This window comes from Ceratotherium simum, chromosome X (genome assembly GCF_057802395.1).
Source record: "Ceratotherium simum simum isolate JZ-2026a chromosome X, ASM5780239v1, whole genome shotgun sequence".
NCBI classification, from domain to species: Eukaryota; Metazoa; Chordata; class Mammalia; order Perissodactyla; family Rhinocerotidae; genus Ceratotherium; species Ceratotherium simum.
The window spans coordinates 121,392,704-121,413,133 of NC_141940.1; the positions used below are offsets into that span (position 1 = coordinate 121,392,704).

General features: G+C 42.2%; 1 long non-coding RNA gene across 2 annotated transcripts; it reads right to left on the reverse strand.

Moving 5' to 3' along the window:
- Positions 1-395: 395 nt before the first annotated feature.
- LOC147912021 (uncharacterized) lies at positions 396-19,398 on the reverse strand. Of its 2 annotated transcripts, XR_015550376.1 has the most exons (4): positions 19,341-19,398; positions 16,062-16,138; positions 10,617-10,798; positions 396-4,407 (listed from the first exon to the last, which is right to left on the reverse strand). It is a non-coding gene; the product is annotated as an uncharacterized LOC147912021 (long non-coding RNA). The 2 variants fall into 2 exon arrangements; XR_015550375.1 differs by lacking the exon at positions 396-4,407 and having other exon boundaries at positions 9,580-10,798.
- Positions 19,399-20,430: the final 1,032 nt, after the last annotated feature.

Below are 20,430 nucleotides of genomic sequence, written 5' to 3' on the forward strand. Positions count from 1 at the left end.
AGGCTCAGTGTCAAGTTTCTCATTTTCTTTTTATTTTTTCATCTTTAAAAACGTGGAGAGAAGAGTGGATTTGAATATTAAAATTGACTTTGTTTTTCTACCACTATTTTCAGTGATCAGAGTGGCCCTAGGATGTATCTTTTTTGAGTGTTTTCTAGTATATTTGGTATTTCTTGCATTAAGTCTCCCCTACCTCACTTTCATCCCCTACATACATTGTCTGCGCTACAAGACTGCAGGCCCATGGAATCGCACAACTTTGGGAACCTGAGTGGGGAGCCACCATTCAAGCTCTGTGTGAATTGTCCCACTCACGGAACTAACTGATTCATAACAATTAATTTTGACTAAGTAGCTATCAAAGATCAATGTTAAATACGTTGAATTGGCTCCAAATGACAGATTTTTTTTCAAAAATTTAAGCACCTATATTTCGAAGATAGAAAGGGAACTTGCTTATTCACTATTCTCTTTATATTCACTTATAAAAATACATACTCCCTACTTGCCTATTCCTTCTCCTTAGACATAGACTGTTGTCACAATCAGCTCATGAAACTGTCAGCAGGTCCATGGAGACCACTTTATGATGTCAAAGTAAAGGCAAAGTGACATCAGTGCAAATCCCGTGGTTATTAACAAAACAAACAGAACTTGTTTTAAATGACTTTTACAGTTGAGGTTCCCTCTCTGGACTTTTCCCCACTACTATGTTTCCATTTCAAAGTCACAACTTGGTGAATAATATCATGGGATCCTGAATTCAAATTGCTTGTGTTTTGCTATGTCTTGGGAAGACTCATGCTAGAGTTCCGATTTCCCATGAGCATATTAGAAAACCACAAACTATTTAAAAAGTTTTTAGTATTGGTTAGATACTTTGTGCATTACAATGCTATATTATTGCATCAGAGTTTAAAATCTTCCCTTGAATTGGGGGTGTTGAGTAAAAGAGAGTTCAGCTAAAGCTACATCACTCAAATATTTGCAGATAAAGAACATTTTAATTAGGACTTCTTCAGTTTTTACTCATTTTCCCAAGGAGAACATTTATTAAGTGCTTACCATATACCAGACATTGGCTACATGTTAATTAGGGAGAAGAGAATAATGCAAAGAAAGATCAAGCACACCCATGACATGCAAAGATTTTATGGAGTTTATGAGTGAGGGAAACACAAATGCACACTTCCAATACAGAATGCCATGGCACAGGTATGCTCCATGTGATTGGAAGCCCAATACCTGAGGGAATTTGGTGATGAGTCTTGGAAGGATAGTATGAATTTGGCCATCAAAGAGGAAGGAGGTAGTGGATGGTTGCTGCCTGGATCTTTTTTAACACTCTTGTAATAATTGGGAAACTTCTTGCCCCCCAAAATAGAAGGCAAAAATCTCTCTTCCCCAGCCTCATTTGGAGCTAGACACTTGTCCATAACCTACATTTCAGCAGTCACAGGTGCCCACAGGAGACATTGATATAGAAGTGAGCAATGGAACTGTGTGGGATTTGCCTTCTTGAGACAGAAGTAGAGTTTTGGTGTAAGCTATGCAATAATGCGGAAAGCTGTGTATTGGCATCATTTGGAGGTTATTAGAGTGGTTGTGCATTGTTCTTGGCCTCAGAGTAAACAAGCTAGTCCCTGGTTTTCCTGGAGACTCTGTAAGTTTCCTCATACCACTCAATACATTTTGTGAGTTACTAATATCCTAAATGTAAGAATAAATGTCTTTTCTGCTAGAGCAGATATGATTTGGACCCAAGGACCTTGACTGATAGAAATATGTAGGTATTTATAGTCCAAACAAGGCAGAGAGAAGAGGATGTTCTAAGAAAAGGAGTTAAAGAAGTAGACCAAGTTTGGTGTATGACAGGGATGTTTTCCATTGGACCATTTGTGGTGAGGTTGGAGTAGGGAAAACTATAAGGAGATGAGATTAAGTGAAGTTAATATTAGACTTTAGGTGAACTTGGATGTAGTTCTAAATAATCTAGACTTTACCTCATAGGAAATGGGGACTCTCTGGAAGATTTTAATTGGAAATACAGATATTTTGACATCTGTATTTTCAAGCAAGAACCCTGGTGGCAGTGGGAGGAGGCATAAGTGAAGAATTGTTCATGGCGGGAAAACTAGTTTTGTTACCTGACCAAAGTGGGTCCACTTCTTGGTGAGTTGAAATCAAAGCCTTCACCAGAAGTAGTTGTCACACAAAGTAAAATTTATTTGCAGCAAGTAAGGAGACCATGGGGAATAATTTTTCAAAGCTGTGGCTCCCCAAGCCAGGGAAAGCGGATGCCTTTTATTTGGGGTAGGGAATGACTATTCAGCAAGGATATGCTGATTTATACATGATTAAGTGGAGTCTAACTCATGCAGATGCACTTGTTGTTCATGCCACATTGTGCCTAAAAATGTGTGCTTGCTCCCCCAGGGCAGGGATTTTACTATTTTAATGAAGCAAAGTTTACTCTAGGGTGCTGCTTGGTTATTCTGTGCATGCATCAGTCTTGCAGTGTGGTCTGGACCAGTTCAGGGTGGTTGATGTTTATCTTCTTCCTGGAAACAACCTCAAGGACATTAGAGAAAGGAACACCTGCAATTCTCAACAAGACAAGAGAAATAGGTCAAAGTCCATGGCCGGTGACAAAATCCCTTGGTAGCTATCCTTTTCCTCTTACTCTTTGGACTCTGCATCTTTAATTGCCTGGTATAATTTGTGACTAAGCATATTGAAGCCATATGTAATTTGAGAGGAAGGAACCAGGTTAGACTGGGAAGGGCTTGTTTGACCCCATTCCAGATTTGCTCTGTGAAGCCTGGCTGGCTCCTTTCTGTTAGCCAAATGGCCCTTTCCAATAATTTGGTTGCATTCTCTTCTATAGTGCCACTGGCATTGATATAGAGACAGAAAGACATATTAACTAATGCACAGACTCTACCCTGGTCTGCCAAAAGGTAATCCAAAGCAATTGTATGATCAAGAACCATTTTGGCTAAAGAGTCAATGGACTTTTGTAATATCTTAAAGTTTAAGCCTGATTTGCTAGCCATCATGGCCACTGTGACAGTGACTTCTTTGATAGTGACTGCATAATAAACGGCACCCCCAGCTAACGTCACTAGTGACCCAATTAAGACAATTATCCCTACCACTACTAGGCCAACAAACTTGTTTTGTACATCTAGGATGAGTTTTCAGTGTGTGTGTTCTATTTGTGAAAATGTTAATCTCATCTTCAGGTGGGGTTATATATGCTATTGTCCATGTACCTCTCATTTGGGTAGTGTCTATACATCTGACCTCCCATCCCTGGTTTGTTTGACCCCCAAGGAACATGAGTCCCAAAGGTAAACAGACAAGGCCGGGTTTGGGAGGGATAGTCTCATTTGGCAGGTAATAGTGGACTGCAGCCATGGTTTTGGACTTGGAAACCTGGAAGTTCTGCACCTTGGGTACTGGCTTATAAATTGAGGCCTAGTTTTTATGTCTTTGGTTTGGAGGTGCCAATTAAGCCATAGGTCCCAATGGTTCTCTAAAGGGTTACATGTAACTGGCCCATGGACAGATTTTTTTTAGCCCCTACCCAGGTGTCTAATATGGAGTCATTGCAGACGCCGGAGGTCACAGACCCGTCTGTATAGGTTATACTATATTGCCTTGTGGACTCGCAGGCAAAACATGTTTTATTGAACCTGAACGTATACACTACATGTGAGTATGTAGTGTATATATTCAGTCTGGGTTCCTTATTAGGCTAAAGTTAGGGTCCACATTGGTCCACCATGTTAGAAGCCCTGATTGAAAACACCAAGGTGTAGGGGAACCCAAAAGAGGCTTGGAGTTTATCCAGATTATTGGGTTGGGGTGTGATAGATTTTCCTGAGTAGGTGTTTGTCTGTAAATGTCCCCAGGGGAGGCCGGTATCCCTTGCAAGAGAGGTTGGGCACCATCTACTATGGGTTGATGGTGACAGATCCAACAGTCAGAGAGGCTATTTCCTTGGAGGATATCCCATGTAACTCTGACAAGAGTATTATTTTCCCATCTCCATCCCGAAACCAAGGAGGTTCCCAAAGTCAGTGTTACTATTATTATCCAGCAAGAGAAATGCATCATTTGGGGTTAGGGATGCATTCTATTAGCAAAGTCAAAGCACTCGGTTATAGGTGTCCCAGGGGGAGCACAGGTAAGCATGAAGGTTAGAGCTATTAGCAAAAATATAGCAAATGCAATCCCTAGTACTTCTGCCAAGGTAAGTTGGCAGGTCATTGGGATTTACTTATCTTTCTGATGTCACCAAAACAAGAGTTTCAAATTAGAGAGTGGCTCACAGGAAAACTCAGCATCATTAAGCGTCTGCAATGGTCTTTCTTGGTGTTCCAGCATCGGCACCTTCTTTACCTGCGTGTGACAGATCCAAGGGTTGACTCCTTCTAATTTTAGGGAAGAGTGCGTGGTTAGTAACACGAAGCGAGGCCCCACCAAAATAGGATTCAGTTGATTTTGTGGCGAGCCGCTTTTCCAAGTTTTAAGATAGACCCAGTCTCTAGGTTCATATGGATGTAGCTTGACCTCTGTAGGCAAGGGAAGACAGAAGTTTCCACATTTATTGAATGCATTTACCACGTGTTTCAGATTGATTGTGTGCTTGATTGCTATGGAAACCTCTGGGTCTGGGTTTGTGAGTGAATCTGAGTCTTTAGGGAATGGCCTGTTGTAGGTCATTTCAAAGGGGCTAAGCTTCAGTTTGCCTTTAGGAGCTAATCTTATCTGAGTGAGGGCTACTGGCAATAATTTTAGCCAATTTTCCTGTGGCTCTTGGCACAGTTAAGCCAAAGTTTTCTTTAGAGTTTGATTGGCCTGCTCAGTTTTTCCAGATGGCTGCAGTTTCCGTGCAGCACGTAACCTCCATTTAATTTTTAAAACTCTGGCTACTTCAGAGGTTATCTTTGATATAAAGCCTGGCCCATTGTCAATTTGAATTGATCTAGGCAACTCAAAAGGAGGAATTATTTCTTTTAACAACATCTTTGTTACCTCATGTGCCCTTTCCGATCTCCAGGGGAAGGCTTCAATCCATCCAGTAAATGTATCCATGAACACCAAGAGGTATTTGTATCCCCTGGGGGCCATGGGCATAACAGTAAAGTCAACTTGCCAATCTTCTCCTGATAAAGTTCCCCGAATTTGAGTTGCTCTGGCCAGGGGGTGTACAGGAGGTCTAGTTTGCACATTCTTTTCTGGCAATAAACACATTGTTCAGTTATTTTGTCAATAAGTTCCTTCATACCTGGAGTGCTCGTGACCTTTGTTAGCCACAGGTATAAGATCTCTTTTCCGTAATGGGTAGAATCATGAGCATCTTAAGAAGCACCCAAGCTGTTTGTTTTGGGATCCAAATCTTTCCTCGTGAGTTTATCATCCAGACCTTGACTATTGGGGACCATTGGTAACACTTGAGAGTGGCTTCCCTTACTTTATCAGGGGAATACACTGGTGTAACTCACAGAAGGGAACAGTGGGAATTAATGGCAATTGGAGAAGCTCTCCGGATATGGCAGCCTTTTTTGCAGCTACATCTGCCAAGTTATTCCCTTTCATGGCCTCTGATTCTCCTCTTTGACGGCCTTTACAATGGACCACAGCTACTCTCTCAGGGCCCTGTACCACTTCTAGCAGTCTAAGGATCTTTGGCCCATATTTAATTTCTTTACTGCTGCTGTTAAGAAGTCCCCTTTCTTTCCAAATGGCCCCGTGAGCATGAATTACAGAGAAAGCATACTTAGAATCTGTATATATTGTTATTATTTTTCCTTTTCCCAATTCCAAAGCTCTAGTTAATGCAATTATTTCTGCTTTTTGAGCCTAGGTGACTGTTGTCAGCCCCTTGGCTTCTATGGTTGTATACAGGGACACTACTGCATAACCTGCTCTTCTTTGTCCATTGTGCATGAAGCTGCTCCCATCTATAAACCATACTTCGTCTGTATTAGGCAATGGTTCACTCTGGAGATCTTTGCAGCTAGAGTAAACCTGATCAATCACTTCTTGGCAGGTGTGGGTCATAGGCCCATTGGAATCAAGGAGTTGGGTAGCTGGGTTTAGGGTATGACAGGATTTTAAAGAAATCTGAGGGGAATCTAGCAGCATAGCTTAATATTGTAGTATTCTATTTTGGGATAGCCAAAGATGTCCGTTAGTCTCTAGTAAGCTAGAGACTTGATGGGATGTCCACACTGTCAAGGGTTGGCCCATAGTCAATTTTTCTGCTTCCTTGATTAACAGGCAGGTGGCAGCTACAGCTCTCAAGCATGGGGACCATCCTTTTGCCACGGTGTCTAACTGCTTTAAGAAATAGGCTACCACTCTTTTTAAGGGTCCTAACATTTGGGTTAATACTCCTAGAGCTATTCCTTGTCTTCCATGTACATAGATGTCAAATGTTTTGCTCAGGTCTGGTAAGGCCAGTGTAGGCACTTCCATCAGTAAGCTTTTAAGCCTATTGCAAGCTTGGTCACATAGCTTATCCCATTCAAAGGGGCCCATTTCTGGCCCCTGTAATTTATCATAGAGATGCTTAGCAATCAACCCAAAATTAGGGATCCAAACACTGCAAAAGCCAGCCACCCCCAAGAATCCTTGTAGCTGCCTACACGTTTTTGGTGGAGCAAGTTGATATATTACGATATAACCCTTTTGAGGAAGGCTGTGTTGCCCTTTTGAAATGACAAATCTCAAATACTTTACAGTCTCTTTAGATATCTGTGCTTTTCCTTTAGACACTTTTTATCCCTTACTGGCTAAGAAGTTTAACATGGTTATAGTGTACTCATCAGAGATTTCCTTAGTAAGGCTGGCTATCAAGATGTCATCCACATACTGTTAACACAGTCCTCTGTTTTAATTCTCTTAAATCTTGTCTCAAAATTTCCCCCAAAGATAGTAGCGGACTTTTTAAACCTCCGGAGTAAGACAGTCCAGCAGTACTGTTGCTTCTGGTGGGAGTCTGGGTCTTCCCATTCAAAGGCAAATATCTCCTGGGACTCAGGGTCCAATGGGGTACAGAAGAAAGCACCTTTTAAATGCCCACTGTATAAAACCTGCTGTCCCCAAGGAGATTAGCTAGCAGGGTGTAAGGATTAGGTACTACAGGAGGTATGTCTCAGACTGCTTCATTTACAGCCCTAAGGTCTTGAACAAATCTGTACTCCCCTGTTCCTGGCTTTTTAATGGGTAAAATGGGAGTGTTCCATGGGGATCTGCACGGCCTGATCAATCCCTGTTTTAAAAGCCTATTGATTAAAAGGAGGATTCCTTTTATGGCTTCTGACTTTAGGGGGTATTGTTATACCTGGGGCCAATGATTTATCTGCTTTAATTCCACCTTTATAGGTATGGCACTGGCTGCTCGTCTGACCTGTCCCTGTGCCCATACCTCCAAGTTAACTCGGTTTAAAATGTTTTAGGGGAATTTCTTCCTTTTCAGGTACTGGTGTATCTTGTAATAAGGCCATAAGCTTGACTCCCCAACTTCTAGGGTCTTGGATTTCTATTTTATCTTGTTCCAAGTTTATTGAGTCCCCCAATTTTAATAATATGTCCCTCCCAAGGAGGGGAACAGAGCACTTGAGTATATACAGAAAGGAATGTTTGAACATTTTTGATCCTATTTCACATGTCAAGGGCTCCAGAAACCTTTTGGTTTCTCCTTTTCCTGATATCCCATTTATGTCACATTTTCTTTTAGAAAGGTTTCCCTTTTGAGTATTTAACACCGAGAATGTGGCCCCAGTATCAAGCAAGAATTCGACATGTTCTCCTCCCATTACCAAGGTCACCCAGGGCTCCTCAGGGGAGATGAGGATTTGGTTGCCTGGAGCCAACTGCGGAGCCCCACGGCCCCATCACATCTCATCTGTAGTCACGGGAAGTTGCCATGGTTTTGTCTTGTCCAATCCCTTCCCTCTCCGGGGAGGGCTCAGACAATTCCACTTCCAGTGCCCTTCCTGTTTGCAGTATGCACACTGATTAAGCCCAACTCTGTTGGTGGCCTTCTGGTCCCTCGGTGGGGGCTGGGGTCACTCACCCATGGCATCCTCTTCCTCTCCCTCTGCTTACCTTGAACAGACTGGAGGGCCATCACAAGCAGAGCAGCTTGCCTTTGCATCTTTTGATCATCTTTTCTTTCTTCTGTCATATCCCAGTTGTTAAACACCCTGAAGGCTGCCTCCACTAATTGTGTAGAACTGGTATCAGGCCCTATTGCCAAGTTTTAGAGTTTCCTATGGATATCTGGAGCACTTTGAGATACAAAATAGGTATCAAGAACCACTGTACCGCCTTGGGCCTCAGGGTCTCTCTTTGTATATCACCTGAGGCAATCCCACAGCCATTGCAAGAAGGCCAAGGGATTTTTTTCCTGGGCCCTGTTGGATTTCCCTCAACTTAGACCAATTAATGGGTGGTTGGCTCACCATTTGCATGGCCTTTAAAAGCAGACCCTGAAAATGTCCTAACTTTTCCTGATCATCAGGGTCATTGGGATTCCATCCAGGGTCAGTCCCTGGCATAGCCTGTTCACCAGGTCTGCGGATGTCTGAACCTGGGTCATATTCACTATCCGCTTATTTGCTGGCTTTTAACAGAACAGCAGACTTTTTCCTGGCTGTGAGGAGGGTAGTTAACAGGCTTTGAATATCCACCCAGGTTGGGCTATGTGTGAAGAAGATTCCCTGTGTTAAGTTTATGAATTTCTCTGGGTCAGCCCTCAATCCTTTAGTGTGTGCCTTCCAATTATACAAATCAGAGGTGGAAAAGGAGACATACACATTAATAAGTCTTCCTTAGCCATCAGGCACCTGTCTCAGGGGATAGATCCCAGGCTTGTAACTAGTTCCCAATCTAGTTGTGCTATCTGGAAGAGGAGGGTAAAGAGTCTTGGGTTTTTGGAGAGTCAGATTCCTTGTAGGGGAATTATTCAGGGGGGACAGCAACAGATTTGGTCCTGAATCCACAGGGGTGAGGGACTTTGGGGTTACAGCCTCCGGCTTAGGTGGGGGTGAGGTCTGGGTGTCAGGGCAAGAGGGTAGAGGTCTCTCAGGGGTCCCCAGCTGGCCTGATGGTGGGGCTGAAGCCAGAGTCAGGGCGCTGGGTGGACTCAGGACTCTTTCCCTTGCCCCAGGCTTCCTGACTTGGAGGAGCAAGTGCTCTTTGTCAGAAGGATCCTGCAATATGGGAAATATTTTTGAAGCCTTAGGTTCAACCTTTACTTTGCAAATTTTACATTTTCTTTGTAACCCTTCATTTTGATAAAGTGCCATAAAGTACTGGACATATGGGATTTCTTCCCATTTCTCATTTCTTTTGCAAAATAGATCCAATTTTGTGGTGTTAAAATTTAGGGTCCCATTTTCTGGCCATTTTTTCTCCATCTTCCAATGAATATTGTGGCCAGGCTGTTTAACAGAAAAAGATTATATATTCTGGGGTTACTGGGGTATACCCAAAAGCCTTCCAGTTCTGGAGGATGCAGCCCAGTGGGCTTTCCTCTGGAACGGAGCTTGCCCCCCCATATTCTAGGATCTCATTTTAGAGTCTGTTTACAACCCCCCATGGGTAGCTTATAATGGTTAGCAGTGACATAGATGCAACAAGACTTTGCCCAGACAACGCTCAACACTCTATTGGCCTGATGCCAGACCCAGGCTGACTATTGGTCTATAGTTGGATGCCCCAGGGAGTCTAAATATCCTTGTCTCCCAGGGCAGGAGTCTACTATGGAGGAGGCCTCTCTAAGCCCTTCACCGGCCAAACATTCCCACAGGATTTGGCTGGGCAGGAGTTCTGGATAGCCTTGCCTGAGATATAAGAGTTCAGACTGGATTTCTTGCTTCAGAAAAAGGATAAAGTCAGCAATAAGAGCTACACATTGACAGGCAGAAGGGTCTCAGCAAAGTTGGTCCTGGTGTTTGTAGAGGTCTCCTAAGAGGAGGACCAATACCACGAAATCACCCCAGTGAGACCTGAGGATGTGGTCTGTAGAGGAAGGACCAACTAATGGGAAGCAACTAGGTTTTGCAGGATTGGAAGGCATTGGAAAACCTTTGGCAATGAGCATGAGAGAAAACAACAGTGGTGGATGCTGGGCCTCACCCAAGGACCACTGGTAAAGCCTACAAGGAAAAGAAGGGGACCTAAGAGTCCGGAAAGCCAGGGTGGCAGGGGAAATTACAAGACAACAAAACTAATGTCAAGCGTCCCTGACCACACAGACACAGACTACACAAACTCAGCAATTCCAGCCTCAAACTCACACAAGACAGACTCAGTGACTCCGGAGAGAATTTAACCCCACCTAAAGGGACCCATCCTTCTGTCACAGACACAACACAAACACAAAAGGGGCAGTTCAGACTCAGTGACTAGTCAACAGATGGATCACTCCCGTTTTACCAGATCCCAGCATTGGGTCCCTGGAATGGCCAGGTCATGCAATCCTTTCAGCCAGAGGGGCCTCAAACTCTTAACCAGAAGCCAGGGTCAGACAGACTTTGTGAAACCACTTAAAGAAATAACTCTTACAGCCATGCAGTGGGGTTGGCACCACTTACCTCCCTCGAGAGATCCTCCAAGCAAAGAGCTCATTGCAGCTGCTGCGTCTCCCAATGGGGCAGCGATGTTAAGCCAGTGGCACAAGCACCAAGAAGGGAATCCTCCTTGTGAGGTCGAATACTTGACCCCAGGTAGTGCAAACAGACTAGCCCAAGCATGCTGCTGCAGCCCACTGCTCCATCTGTTGGAAACAGGGCAGTCAGAGGACTGGAACCTCAAAGGGACAAGAGTCCCATCTGGGTCACCAAAATTTGTTACCATACCAAAGTGGGTCTGCTTGTTGATGAGTTGAAATCAAAGCCTTCACCAGAAGTAATTGTCACACAAAGTAAAATTTGTTTGCAGCAAGTAAGGAGACCACGGGGAATAATTTCTCAAAGCTGTGACTCCCCAAGCAAGGGAAAGCGGGTGTCTTTTATTAGGGGTAGGGAATGAATATTCAGCAAGGATGTGCTGATTTATACATGATTAGGTGGAGTCTAACTCACACAGACGCATTTGTTGTTCATGCCCCTTTGTGCCTAAAAATGTGTGCTTGCTCCCCCCTGGACAGGGATTTCACTATTTTAATGAAACAAAGTTTACTCTAGGGTGCTGCTTGGTTATTCTGCACACGCATCAGTCTTACAGTGTGGTCTGGACCCATTCAGGGTGGTTGTTTATCTTCTTCCTGGAAACAAATAACCTCAAGGACATTAGAGAAAGGAACACTTGCAATTCTCAGCAAGACAAAGCAAATAGGTCAGACAAGACAAGAGAAATAGGTCAAACAAGACAAGAGAAATAACTCAGACAAGAGAAATAGGACAGAGTCCATGGCTGGTGAGAGTTTGGAAGTTGATACCATAGTGCAGATGAAAGATAATGAGGCCTTAATGTGACAGTTACAATGAAGACCAGAGTGGGGGTATGAATTTGTGAGATCTTTAGGAGGGAGAATCAGTAGAACTTTATGACATTGAAAGTGATGGGTAATGAGGAGGGAAAATAAAGATAACTCAAATTTTCTAATTTAAGTTACTAGGTGGATGGTAATGAAATTTATTGAGATGGGAAATATAATGGAAGAGGCAAGTGCTGAAATGAATGTGCAAGCATAGTTTGGTTTTAGGCATAATCAATTTTAAGTACTTGAAGGAAAGAGATAGTTGGGAGTTCTTTAGAGTGGTCAATGTTGCAGATAAAATTTGGAATCATTAGTAATTGAGTGGTAGTCGGAGTTATGGAAGTGAGTAGAATAAACAAGGGAGAGTGTGTATGGACAAAGGAGCAGTGATCTGAGTACAGACTGGAGAGATGTCCTCTTAAGGGGGCAGAAAGAAACCAATAAAGGAGACAGAAAACTGAGGAAGGATCATCAGCGAGGTAGAAAGAAAACAAGAAGACATGCTCATGCAGAGTTGAGTCTTTTAGTTGTTAGAAATCAATGTCTTTATGTTATCTCACCTTAACATGAAGGCCCTATTATCTTTTAAAATATTTTCTTTTCACTGGAGTATTCCATACAGCATACATTGGAATGTCAGCTATTAATTCATCTTGCAAACACTATGTTCAAGGTTTTAGAAGAAGGTGTAATGTATGTAAAATAAATACAGTAGAGTAAGTATTAAGCACATGGTTTGGGTGTTCTGATGGGTGATTGGTGTTAACTTGGCCTTTTGATTGCAAGTAAATAAGCCTCTTTAATTTACCTCAAGGTTTGGGGGTTCATTGGAAAGATACAAATTGACTAGACTGAGAAAAGAGTGGAAAACTGTCTAGAATTGAGGCAACTCTAGAACCCAGCCCCACTCCCTCTCTTTCTCTCTCTCTCTCACACACACACGTACCACATGATCCTTTTCTTGTGAAGTCTCATCCTTACTCTGTATTTCTATTCCCTCCTCTCCCTGCTCATTGACCAGTGGCGTACCAAAATGGAGGAGGAGGGGAGTTAGTAGTATTTTATCACTGACATTCTTTAGAATCACAGGTGCATGGTAATAATGAAACAAGACCAACTTTTAGCCAGTTTTATTATTCTTTTTAAATTATCTGTAGACAATATACCCCCTTTTATCTGCACCCAGGGTGAACTGCCCCCCTGAAGCCACTGTGGCTGGTTCATTCTTTTGTTCCACCTCATTTATCTTTTCCTTACCTCATAGCTTCAGCTTACTCGTGACTTGTGCATCCTTATAACCACAGTTTCTATGTTTCATTGGCAAGGTTGCCACGTACGGCTGCCCAGGTTCTGCACTGCACAACTCTGGAGGTCCTGCTTGTGGCCCTCCTTCTACCTCACTACCTTTTAACTTTGGCTTTTAATCATTCCTAAAGAAGAGCAGGAAGGAAAGTCCAACCCTTGTTTTGCATTTCCTTATTTAAATTTACAAGGCCCAGGAATCTGATTGGCTTGACTTTCCTTTTCATGCTAGGCCACATGGGAGGATTAACTCCATTGAGTCATGGACCCATCTTGGATCCAGTAGATGATCACCCTACTGCATCCTACACCAATTCCCTTGGGGAGGAAAGTTGCACATAGAAAAGAGAGACATGCAGGCACCTGATTTGTACACCTAATGGAGAAATTTTTTGTGTTACTTAGTTTTTCATTTCAAATATAGATTTTCCACCAAGAGAATTTTTATATAGGATCTTCTTCACAGAAAACGGGCAGTCTTCATTTTTATTGACAGATTGCTAAACAATAAAACCCAACAATTCTTTGTGGTAAGTGACAGCAGACAACCTGAAAAGTTTCCTTAGGTAAGTTCTACCCTCAATTATTTTTGGAATGGTAACCAAACCAGCATAATACTGATAGCCCAGACACCTTAGTTTGAGCTCTCAACAGATGATCCAAGTGGGAACATTCAATGTAAATTTCATATGATTTGAAACATTTAGCACACGTACAGAAACCTTTCTTTCCAGAACTTGATTGAAGTTAACAGTCCTGTTTTCCCACCAGGAAATTGTAATCACAGTCCTTCAAGTGACTTTCAGCATTGGCAATAGCTTCAAAAGACCAGAGTCACCTTAGTCCCTACTTCTAGATTTTTAGCTCTTGAATACATTCACTCTTCCTCTGTGATTTTGAATACTCAATTCCCCAGACTCTTCTACTGGTGCATAATATTTCTTCATCTTGGAGAATGCCAAGAGGAGGAAAGCATTCTTCGTTCCTGTAACGTGCTATTACCCTGTTGTCCCATTCTACCTGGAATCATCTCTACACTCTCCTCCTGCTTCTTCCTAGATCCAGAGAGGGTTGGGACCCTTACCCTATTTGCTGGTGTAAGAAATCACCACCAATATCATGGCACATGCTCTTTCATCCTACATTTACTTGGCATTTCCCCTGGTGACTTATACAATGAATCCCAAGCAGAATTACCCTGGATTGCATATAGGTTTGTAATGGTAACCAACAGCACTTATGTAATTTTTTACCAGCCTTCAGCACAAACCCAAGAGTGGAGAACCTAAAGTACTGCTATGAGTGGAGATTGACAGAAGTGCGTATAGTGGACAAATTGAAGGTTTCCAGGAGAGCCAAAGAAAAGACTGACCCTGGAGTCCAAATTGGGAAGGGCAATTTATGAATTTATTTATTCCTTTAGCTGACTATTTTGTGCCTGTTTCTCACCAGGGCCTGGTGACTCTTCTATCCCCAGATTTTTGCCTTTTTTTAAGGAAGGATTTGAGAAAGGAAGCCTTCAAGCCTGACTCCTTGACTCTCTGCTTTCCAAGACTCGCTATCCCTAGGATGGTTTGCAGTCTCTGACCTCTGACACTCCAGTCTCTAAAATGCATTTGACTTTTCTATTTTCTGCACTATGTTCCAGGAAAGAACAGTTGTTTCCATGCCTTAAATTCTGTTTTGGCCTAGGTGAAACCTTCCTTCCCAAATTTATATTATATCAAGTGTTCCACTCAATAAAGAAGAAAAACATCAACTACAGTAGAAACCAGTTGAGCAGGGGAGGGAGAGGATGGGGTGATGAGAGAAGGTAAGAAGGAAGAGAAAATGGGGAATGAAGATAGGGACACAAAAAAGGAGAGGTTTTGAAAAGCTTGACACATAAAAAATTAGAGGAGTTAATTATGGCTGAAAGGCTGTGAGGAAAGGAAATTAGGAAGTATTTAAGATTTTAAAAATGATAATATCCAATTCTGGAAAGGTGAAAAGGGCATTAAGCATTACTGGAGACAGTATAAATTTGTATGGCTCTTTTGGCGGCCATACAAATTTAGATTCTAGAATCTAGAGTTTGGCAAGAATCTTAAACATGTTTACACCATTTGGCTCAATATTATACTTCTGGGAATATATCCTAAAAAATATTTCCAAATTTTGAAGGAAAAAAGAACTTTATGTATAAAAATTTCTTCTCAGTAATGTTTGCATGAGTAAGTAATTGGTGGCAACCAGTGTGACTAACAATAAACACATGATTAAATAGTTTTAACCATTAAGTAATTCCTGTCACTTGATTGAATATTAGGTAGCCAATGAGAATGGTGATTTTTTGAAGACCACGTAATATAGAAAATGTTTATAATAAATTGTTATAAAAACAAGCTACAAAAAGGCTATATGACCCCATTTATGTTTACAAGTGAAGAAAAAGTGTCTATGATAAACATTATTGGGAAACACATCAATATGTTAATAGTGATTGTGTTTGAGTAGTGAGACTGCAGGCTGGTTATTATTATTTTTTTTTTTTTGGTGAGGAAAATTGGCCCTGAGCTAACATCCTTGCCAATCCTCCTCTTTTTGCTGAAGAAGATTAGCCCTGAGTTAACATCTGTGCCCATTTTGTACGTGGGATGCCACCACAGCATGGCTTGATGAGTGGTGCATAGGTCCGCACCCAGGATTCGAACCCTCGAACTCTGGGCCACTGAAGCAGAGTGCCCAAACTTAACCACTATGCCACCAGGCCGGCCCCTGGTTATTATTTGTTTTAACAAACCACTATTTAAAAATTAAGATATTATTTACACACGATAAAATTCACCCATTTTTAGAATACAATATAATGAATTGTGGTATTGTATACAATCAATTATTACCACCCCAGTCAAGAAGTTTCCCAATGCCTTTTCATAGTGAATCCCCTTCTCCCCATCCCTGGCCCCAGACAACTGATCTTTCTGTCATTAAAATTTTGCCTTTTCTAGAATTTCACATAAATGGGATCATATAGTATATGATACTACAGTTTTTAAACTTTAGTCTACCTTTACAATGTTTCTTCAATGAGCACATTAAAACATGATTTGAACCTAAAACGTACAGATTTCAACTGTGTCTCTTTCCACTAAAGGCAAAGCAGGAAAGAAATGAAGAACTTTGGTTACTTAAGAGAAGTAGTTAAAACAGACCTGAGTTATCAGGGAGCTCATAAAATATGCTACTTAGAGAGCATAAATAGATGTGTACTCACCAAGTGCTGTTGTAAGAGTGACATTCATCCAAGGCTGAGATGGAGTAGAAGATAGCTTTTTAAAGTTTGTTTTCAACCTGATAAGAGGATAATGGGAAGAGAGGAAAAAGAAGAGAGATCTCTCAGCAGAAAACTAAAGGAGGCATACTTGTTTATTGCTCTGTATTCTGAACATATGCTATTATAAATTTAACATTCTGAAACATTCCATTTAAAGAATGCAAAGCTCCTGTGGCCACCCGCTATGTTTCTTCTTTTTTTTTTCATTTTTAATTTCTGCACATTAGTCCTTTATGTTAGGCCATGTAATTGTAAGGCAAATGATGCTAGGTTAAGTATAATTATGACCACCATGAACTCAAAGCCCTTTTTAGTTAAATTACAGTCCGAGTTACTGTATGTAGTCATGTGATTATCTACATGAAGACCTATGCACTTTAGATCAGTATGAAGTACAAAGTTAAATATTGAATGCAAAATGCTATACACACATATATGTTTATATGTATGTATACATCATACATATGCAGCTGAGAATGCTAAATGGAAGTTTTATCTCTTTTTTAAGAAAAGATAAAATTTTAAATGTTTAACTTCCCAATAATTCCCTAATACCTTATTTTTAAATATTTTAATTGTAGTAAAATATGCAGAACAAAATATACCATTTTAATCATTTTAAGTGTACAGTTTAGTAGCATTAAGTACAGTCACATTGTTGTGCAACCATCACACCATCCATCACCAGAACTTTTTTCATCTTGCAAAAGTGAACCTCTGTATCCATTAAACAATGACTCACCATTTCCCCTTTTCCTCAATCCCCTAGCAATCACCATTCTACTTTCTGTCTCTATGACTTTGACTACTCTAAGTACCTCATATGGATGGAATCACTTGTCCTTTTGTGAGTGGCTTATTCCACTCAGCATAAAGTCTTCAAGGTTCATCCATGTTGAAGTGTGTGTCAGAATTTCCTTCCTTTTTAGGACTGAATAATATTCTGCTGTGTATATGTGTGCACAATGTATATGGTATATATATATATCACACTTATGGTATACTTTTATGGTGGTATATATATATATATACCACATTTTGATTATCCATTCATCTGTCAATGGACACTTGAGTGGCTTCTACCTTTTGACTCTTGTGAATATATTTTTTAATAGTAGAACATTTCTAGATGTATTCCCCATGGTGACATAGGGAAGCTGATCTTAATAATGAAACAAAGATGCCCTGGGCTGCTTTCCCATGTATCATGATGCTAGACTGTTAGTAGTTACATGACAACAGTACTGTAATTGTACTTTTCACTGGAATATAATTAATTAGTTAAGGGTAAGCTACTTTGTGGTCATATAATAAAAGAGAACAGTGTTTAACCTGACTGAAGGACTCCATTGTGTTGGGCGCTTGACAGGCATTTTCAATCTGGAAACTTCTTAAGTTCTGGGAAATTTATTTTTGTATTAGTTCTTACATACTTTTCTCCCTACAATATTTTCTGCTCTCTCTGAAATTTCTAATAATTTTGATTTTAGACCTCTTAAACTTATCCTCTAATGGTTTTATCTTTCTATCTAGTTTTCCCAATTTTGTATTTTACTTTTTGGGCAATATTATCAACTTCAACTTTTAATCCTTCTCATAAATTTTAATTTCTATTATCATGATTTTACTTTCTATAGTCTGATATTTCTTTCTTTTTAAAAATATCATCCTGTCTTTCTTTGCTGAATGCCCTACTTTTTCTTATCTCTTAGATGATATTCTAGTTCTTTAAAGTGTCGTTCTCCCTGACGTACCTCTGTTTTCTTTAGTTCCCCTTTGGTATTTGTCTGTCTTTCATGCTAGAGGCTTTCTGGAAGGTCTCGGGATCCTTGGCTTCCAGCTTATTAAAAGGCGCTAGTTGGTAGCTCTGGATTCCTGTGTGGGTGTTGGGGCGGAGGGCCTTCTAGAGTGACGGGCTTAAATGTAGGATCATTGGGATGTGTTATTTTGTGAGGGGACCCCAGATCTCAGGATCTGTGAGTGTTTTCTGTGAGTTGAGTTTCCTCAGGGAGAAGTGCTCCAGCTTCTTCCGAGGGAATGTCATGCTGGCTGAAAACTTTTCAGTAGTATCTCACTTAATTGCCCCGTCTACACTACAGCACCCTTTTCTCTGACCATCCCGGAGTCCAGAGACCCTTTGACTCATCACCTCCCGAGAGTATATATGCCATCTTTTACCGAAATGAGAGTAGTTTCCAAATTACCTGGGTTAGGGAAAAGATACACGCCTTTAACTGCTTTCTAAAATGCAACTCATTCTACTCTTTTCTGCCTTGCCTGTAAGCCAATTTTAAAGGTAACCAGTGGCTCCAATTCCTGAGTGATTCCAGGGTCCTGTGGTATGAACTGGCTTGCTTTGGGGGTTTCTCATTGCCATTATAAATTCCATCTGTATTTCAGCTTCCAAAATGTTGTGGGTATGGCCTTTTCTCCGATTTCTTTATCCTTGTGAGTTTTGGCCCTTGTATACCCCTGTAATTTTAGTGGAGTTGGGGAGGGTGTAGAGGTAAATATGTGTATTCAGGCTGATATATGATTTTTAGATTCCTACTGTATTTTTCTATCATTTAAAGATTAATTTCTAGCTGTATCTTAACTATGATTAGAAAACATGGACTGTATGAGACTTACTCCTTGATGTTGAGATTTTCTTGGTTAACAATTGCATGGTCATTTTTACAAATGTTGCATGAATATTTGAAAAGAATCTCGAGTGGGGAGTCAAGATGGCGGCGTAGGCAGACTCTGAACTCACCTCCTCCCGTGGACACAGCCAATTTACAACTACTCGTGGAAAAATTACCCCTGAGACAGAACTGAAAACTGGATAAGAGGAACTCCTGCAACAACGGACAATCCTAACTGGGGTAGAAGAGGCAGAGACTCCCTTCTGGAGAGGAAAAACGCCGCCTTCACAAGCCGCCAGCTTCACGGCCGCCGGGAGCAGCTCACAGGTACGCAGCCTCCCTGGAGGCGCAGGGCCCTGAGCCGGGGAGCGCCCCCGCTGTGGGCATTTTGTGGACCCAGCACAATTGAGACCAGCAGCATAATATCTGACTTTGCTGCTACTAAAGCATTGGGTAGCACCCCCAGAAAACCCGGTTCACAAAGAAACTAAAACTGGCTCTTAAAGGGCCCCGCACAAACTCACCTGCTCCAGAAAGCGTTCTAAAATCACCAGAAAGAAAGGTGCACAGTGCTTGGTGACAAGAGACTCACCTAATAGGCCCTGAGTGCATCTCGGTGAGGGGTGAGACCTCTCCAGGGACTGGGACATTGGCGCGCCATTGTTGTGGCCTGGTGTGAGCGTGCTGACACAGACGCCATTGGAGTTCTCCCTGAGACCTGCTAGCCCAGGGTCTGCTCCACCCGCTAGAGCACCGATTTAATCCAGCTCAGCCAGGGCAGGCAGCCCACCCTAGAGACTAGCCCCACCCAACAACAAGCCCTCAGGCAACGTGTGGGCCTGTATAGATTGGTGACTGGATTCTCTGCAGCCTGGCAACTGAGCTGACTTGAGCGGGGCAGGGTGTGCACAAGGAGCGGTGGAGAGTGTGGGGCGGTGGCAGAGTGTGTGGGGCTCCCGCCGTGGAGAGACTGGGTCCACTTGGGGAGGTCGGGCGCCACACGGGCAGGACTGTGTTGACTGTGTGTGTGGACCTGTGGGCGGCAGGGCTTCTCAGCCACAGAAGACTTGTACTTCTCAAAGACCCACATAGGAGGTTTGCTCCACCTTCCAAAACCTGAAACAATTGGGTGCTCCTGTGCCTGAGGCCAGCCCCACCCAGCTGCAATCCTCAGAGAGCTGACAAGAGACCTAATAGGCTAGAGGCTTACAGCAATTGTAAGGCCCTGAGCCTAACAACCTGCCACGGTGGGGGCCTACTCACTTAAAAGAAATACTGCAACACAAATGTGGTATTAGAACTTGCAGCCAACTGTGCTGGGGCTCCCCACAGCTGATAAAGAGACTGAAGGGCCCACAACAACTACAAGCAGCTGAGCATTACAACAGCTGGCCAGGAGCATAACTCAGCCTCCCTGGGCGCCTACAGGGAGGGCAAACAAGCCACAGCAGAAGGATACACGTAGCCCACATAGGGGTCACCCCTGGAACATTGAGAACTGAGGGAAGCACACTGGAAGCCTCCTAAGCCATCACTTACATAAGGTCACCTATCCAAGAGCAGGAGACGTAGCTGACCTACCTAATACGTAGACACAAGCACAGGGAAAGAGGCAAAATGAAGAGGCAAAAGAATACATTCCAAGTAAGGGAACAGGACAAAACCCCAGAAAAGGAACTTAG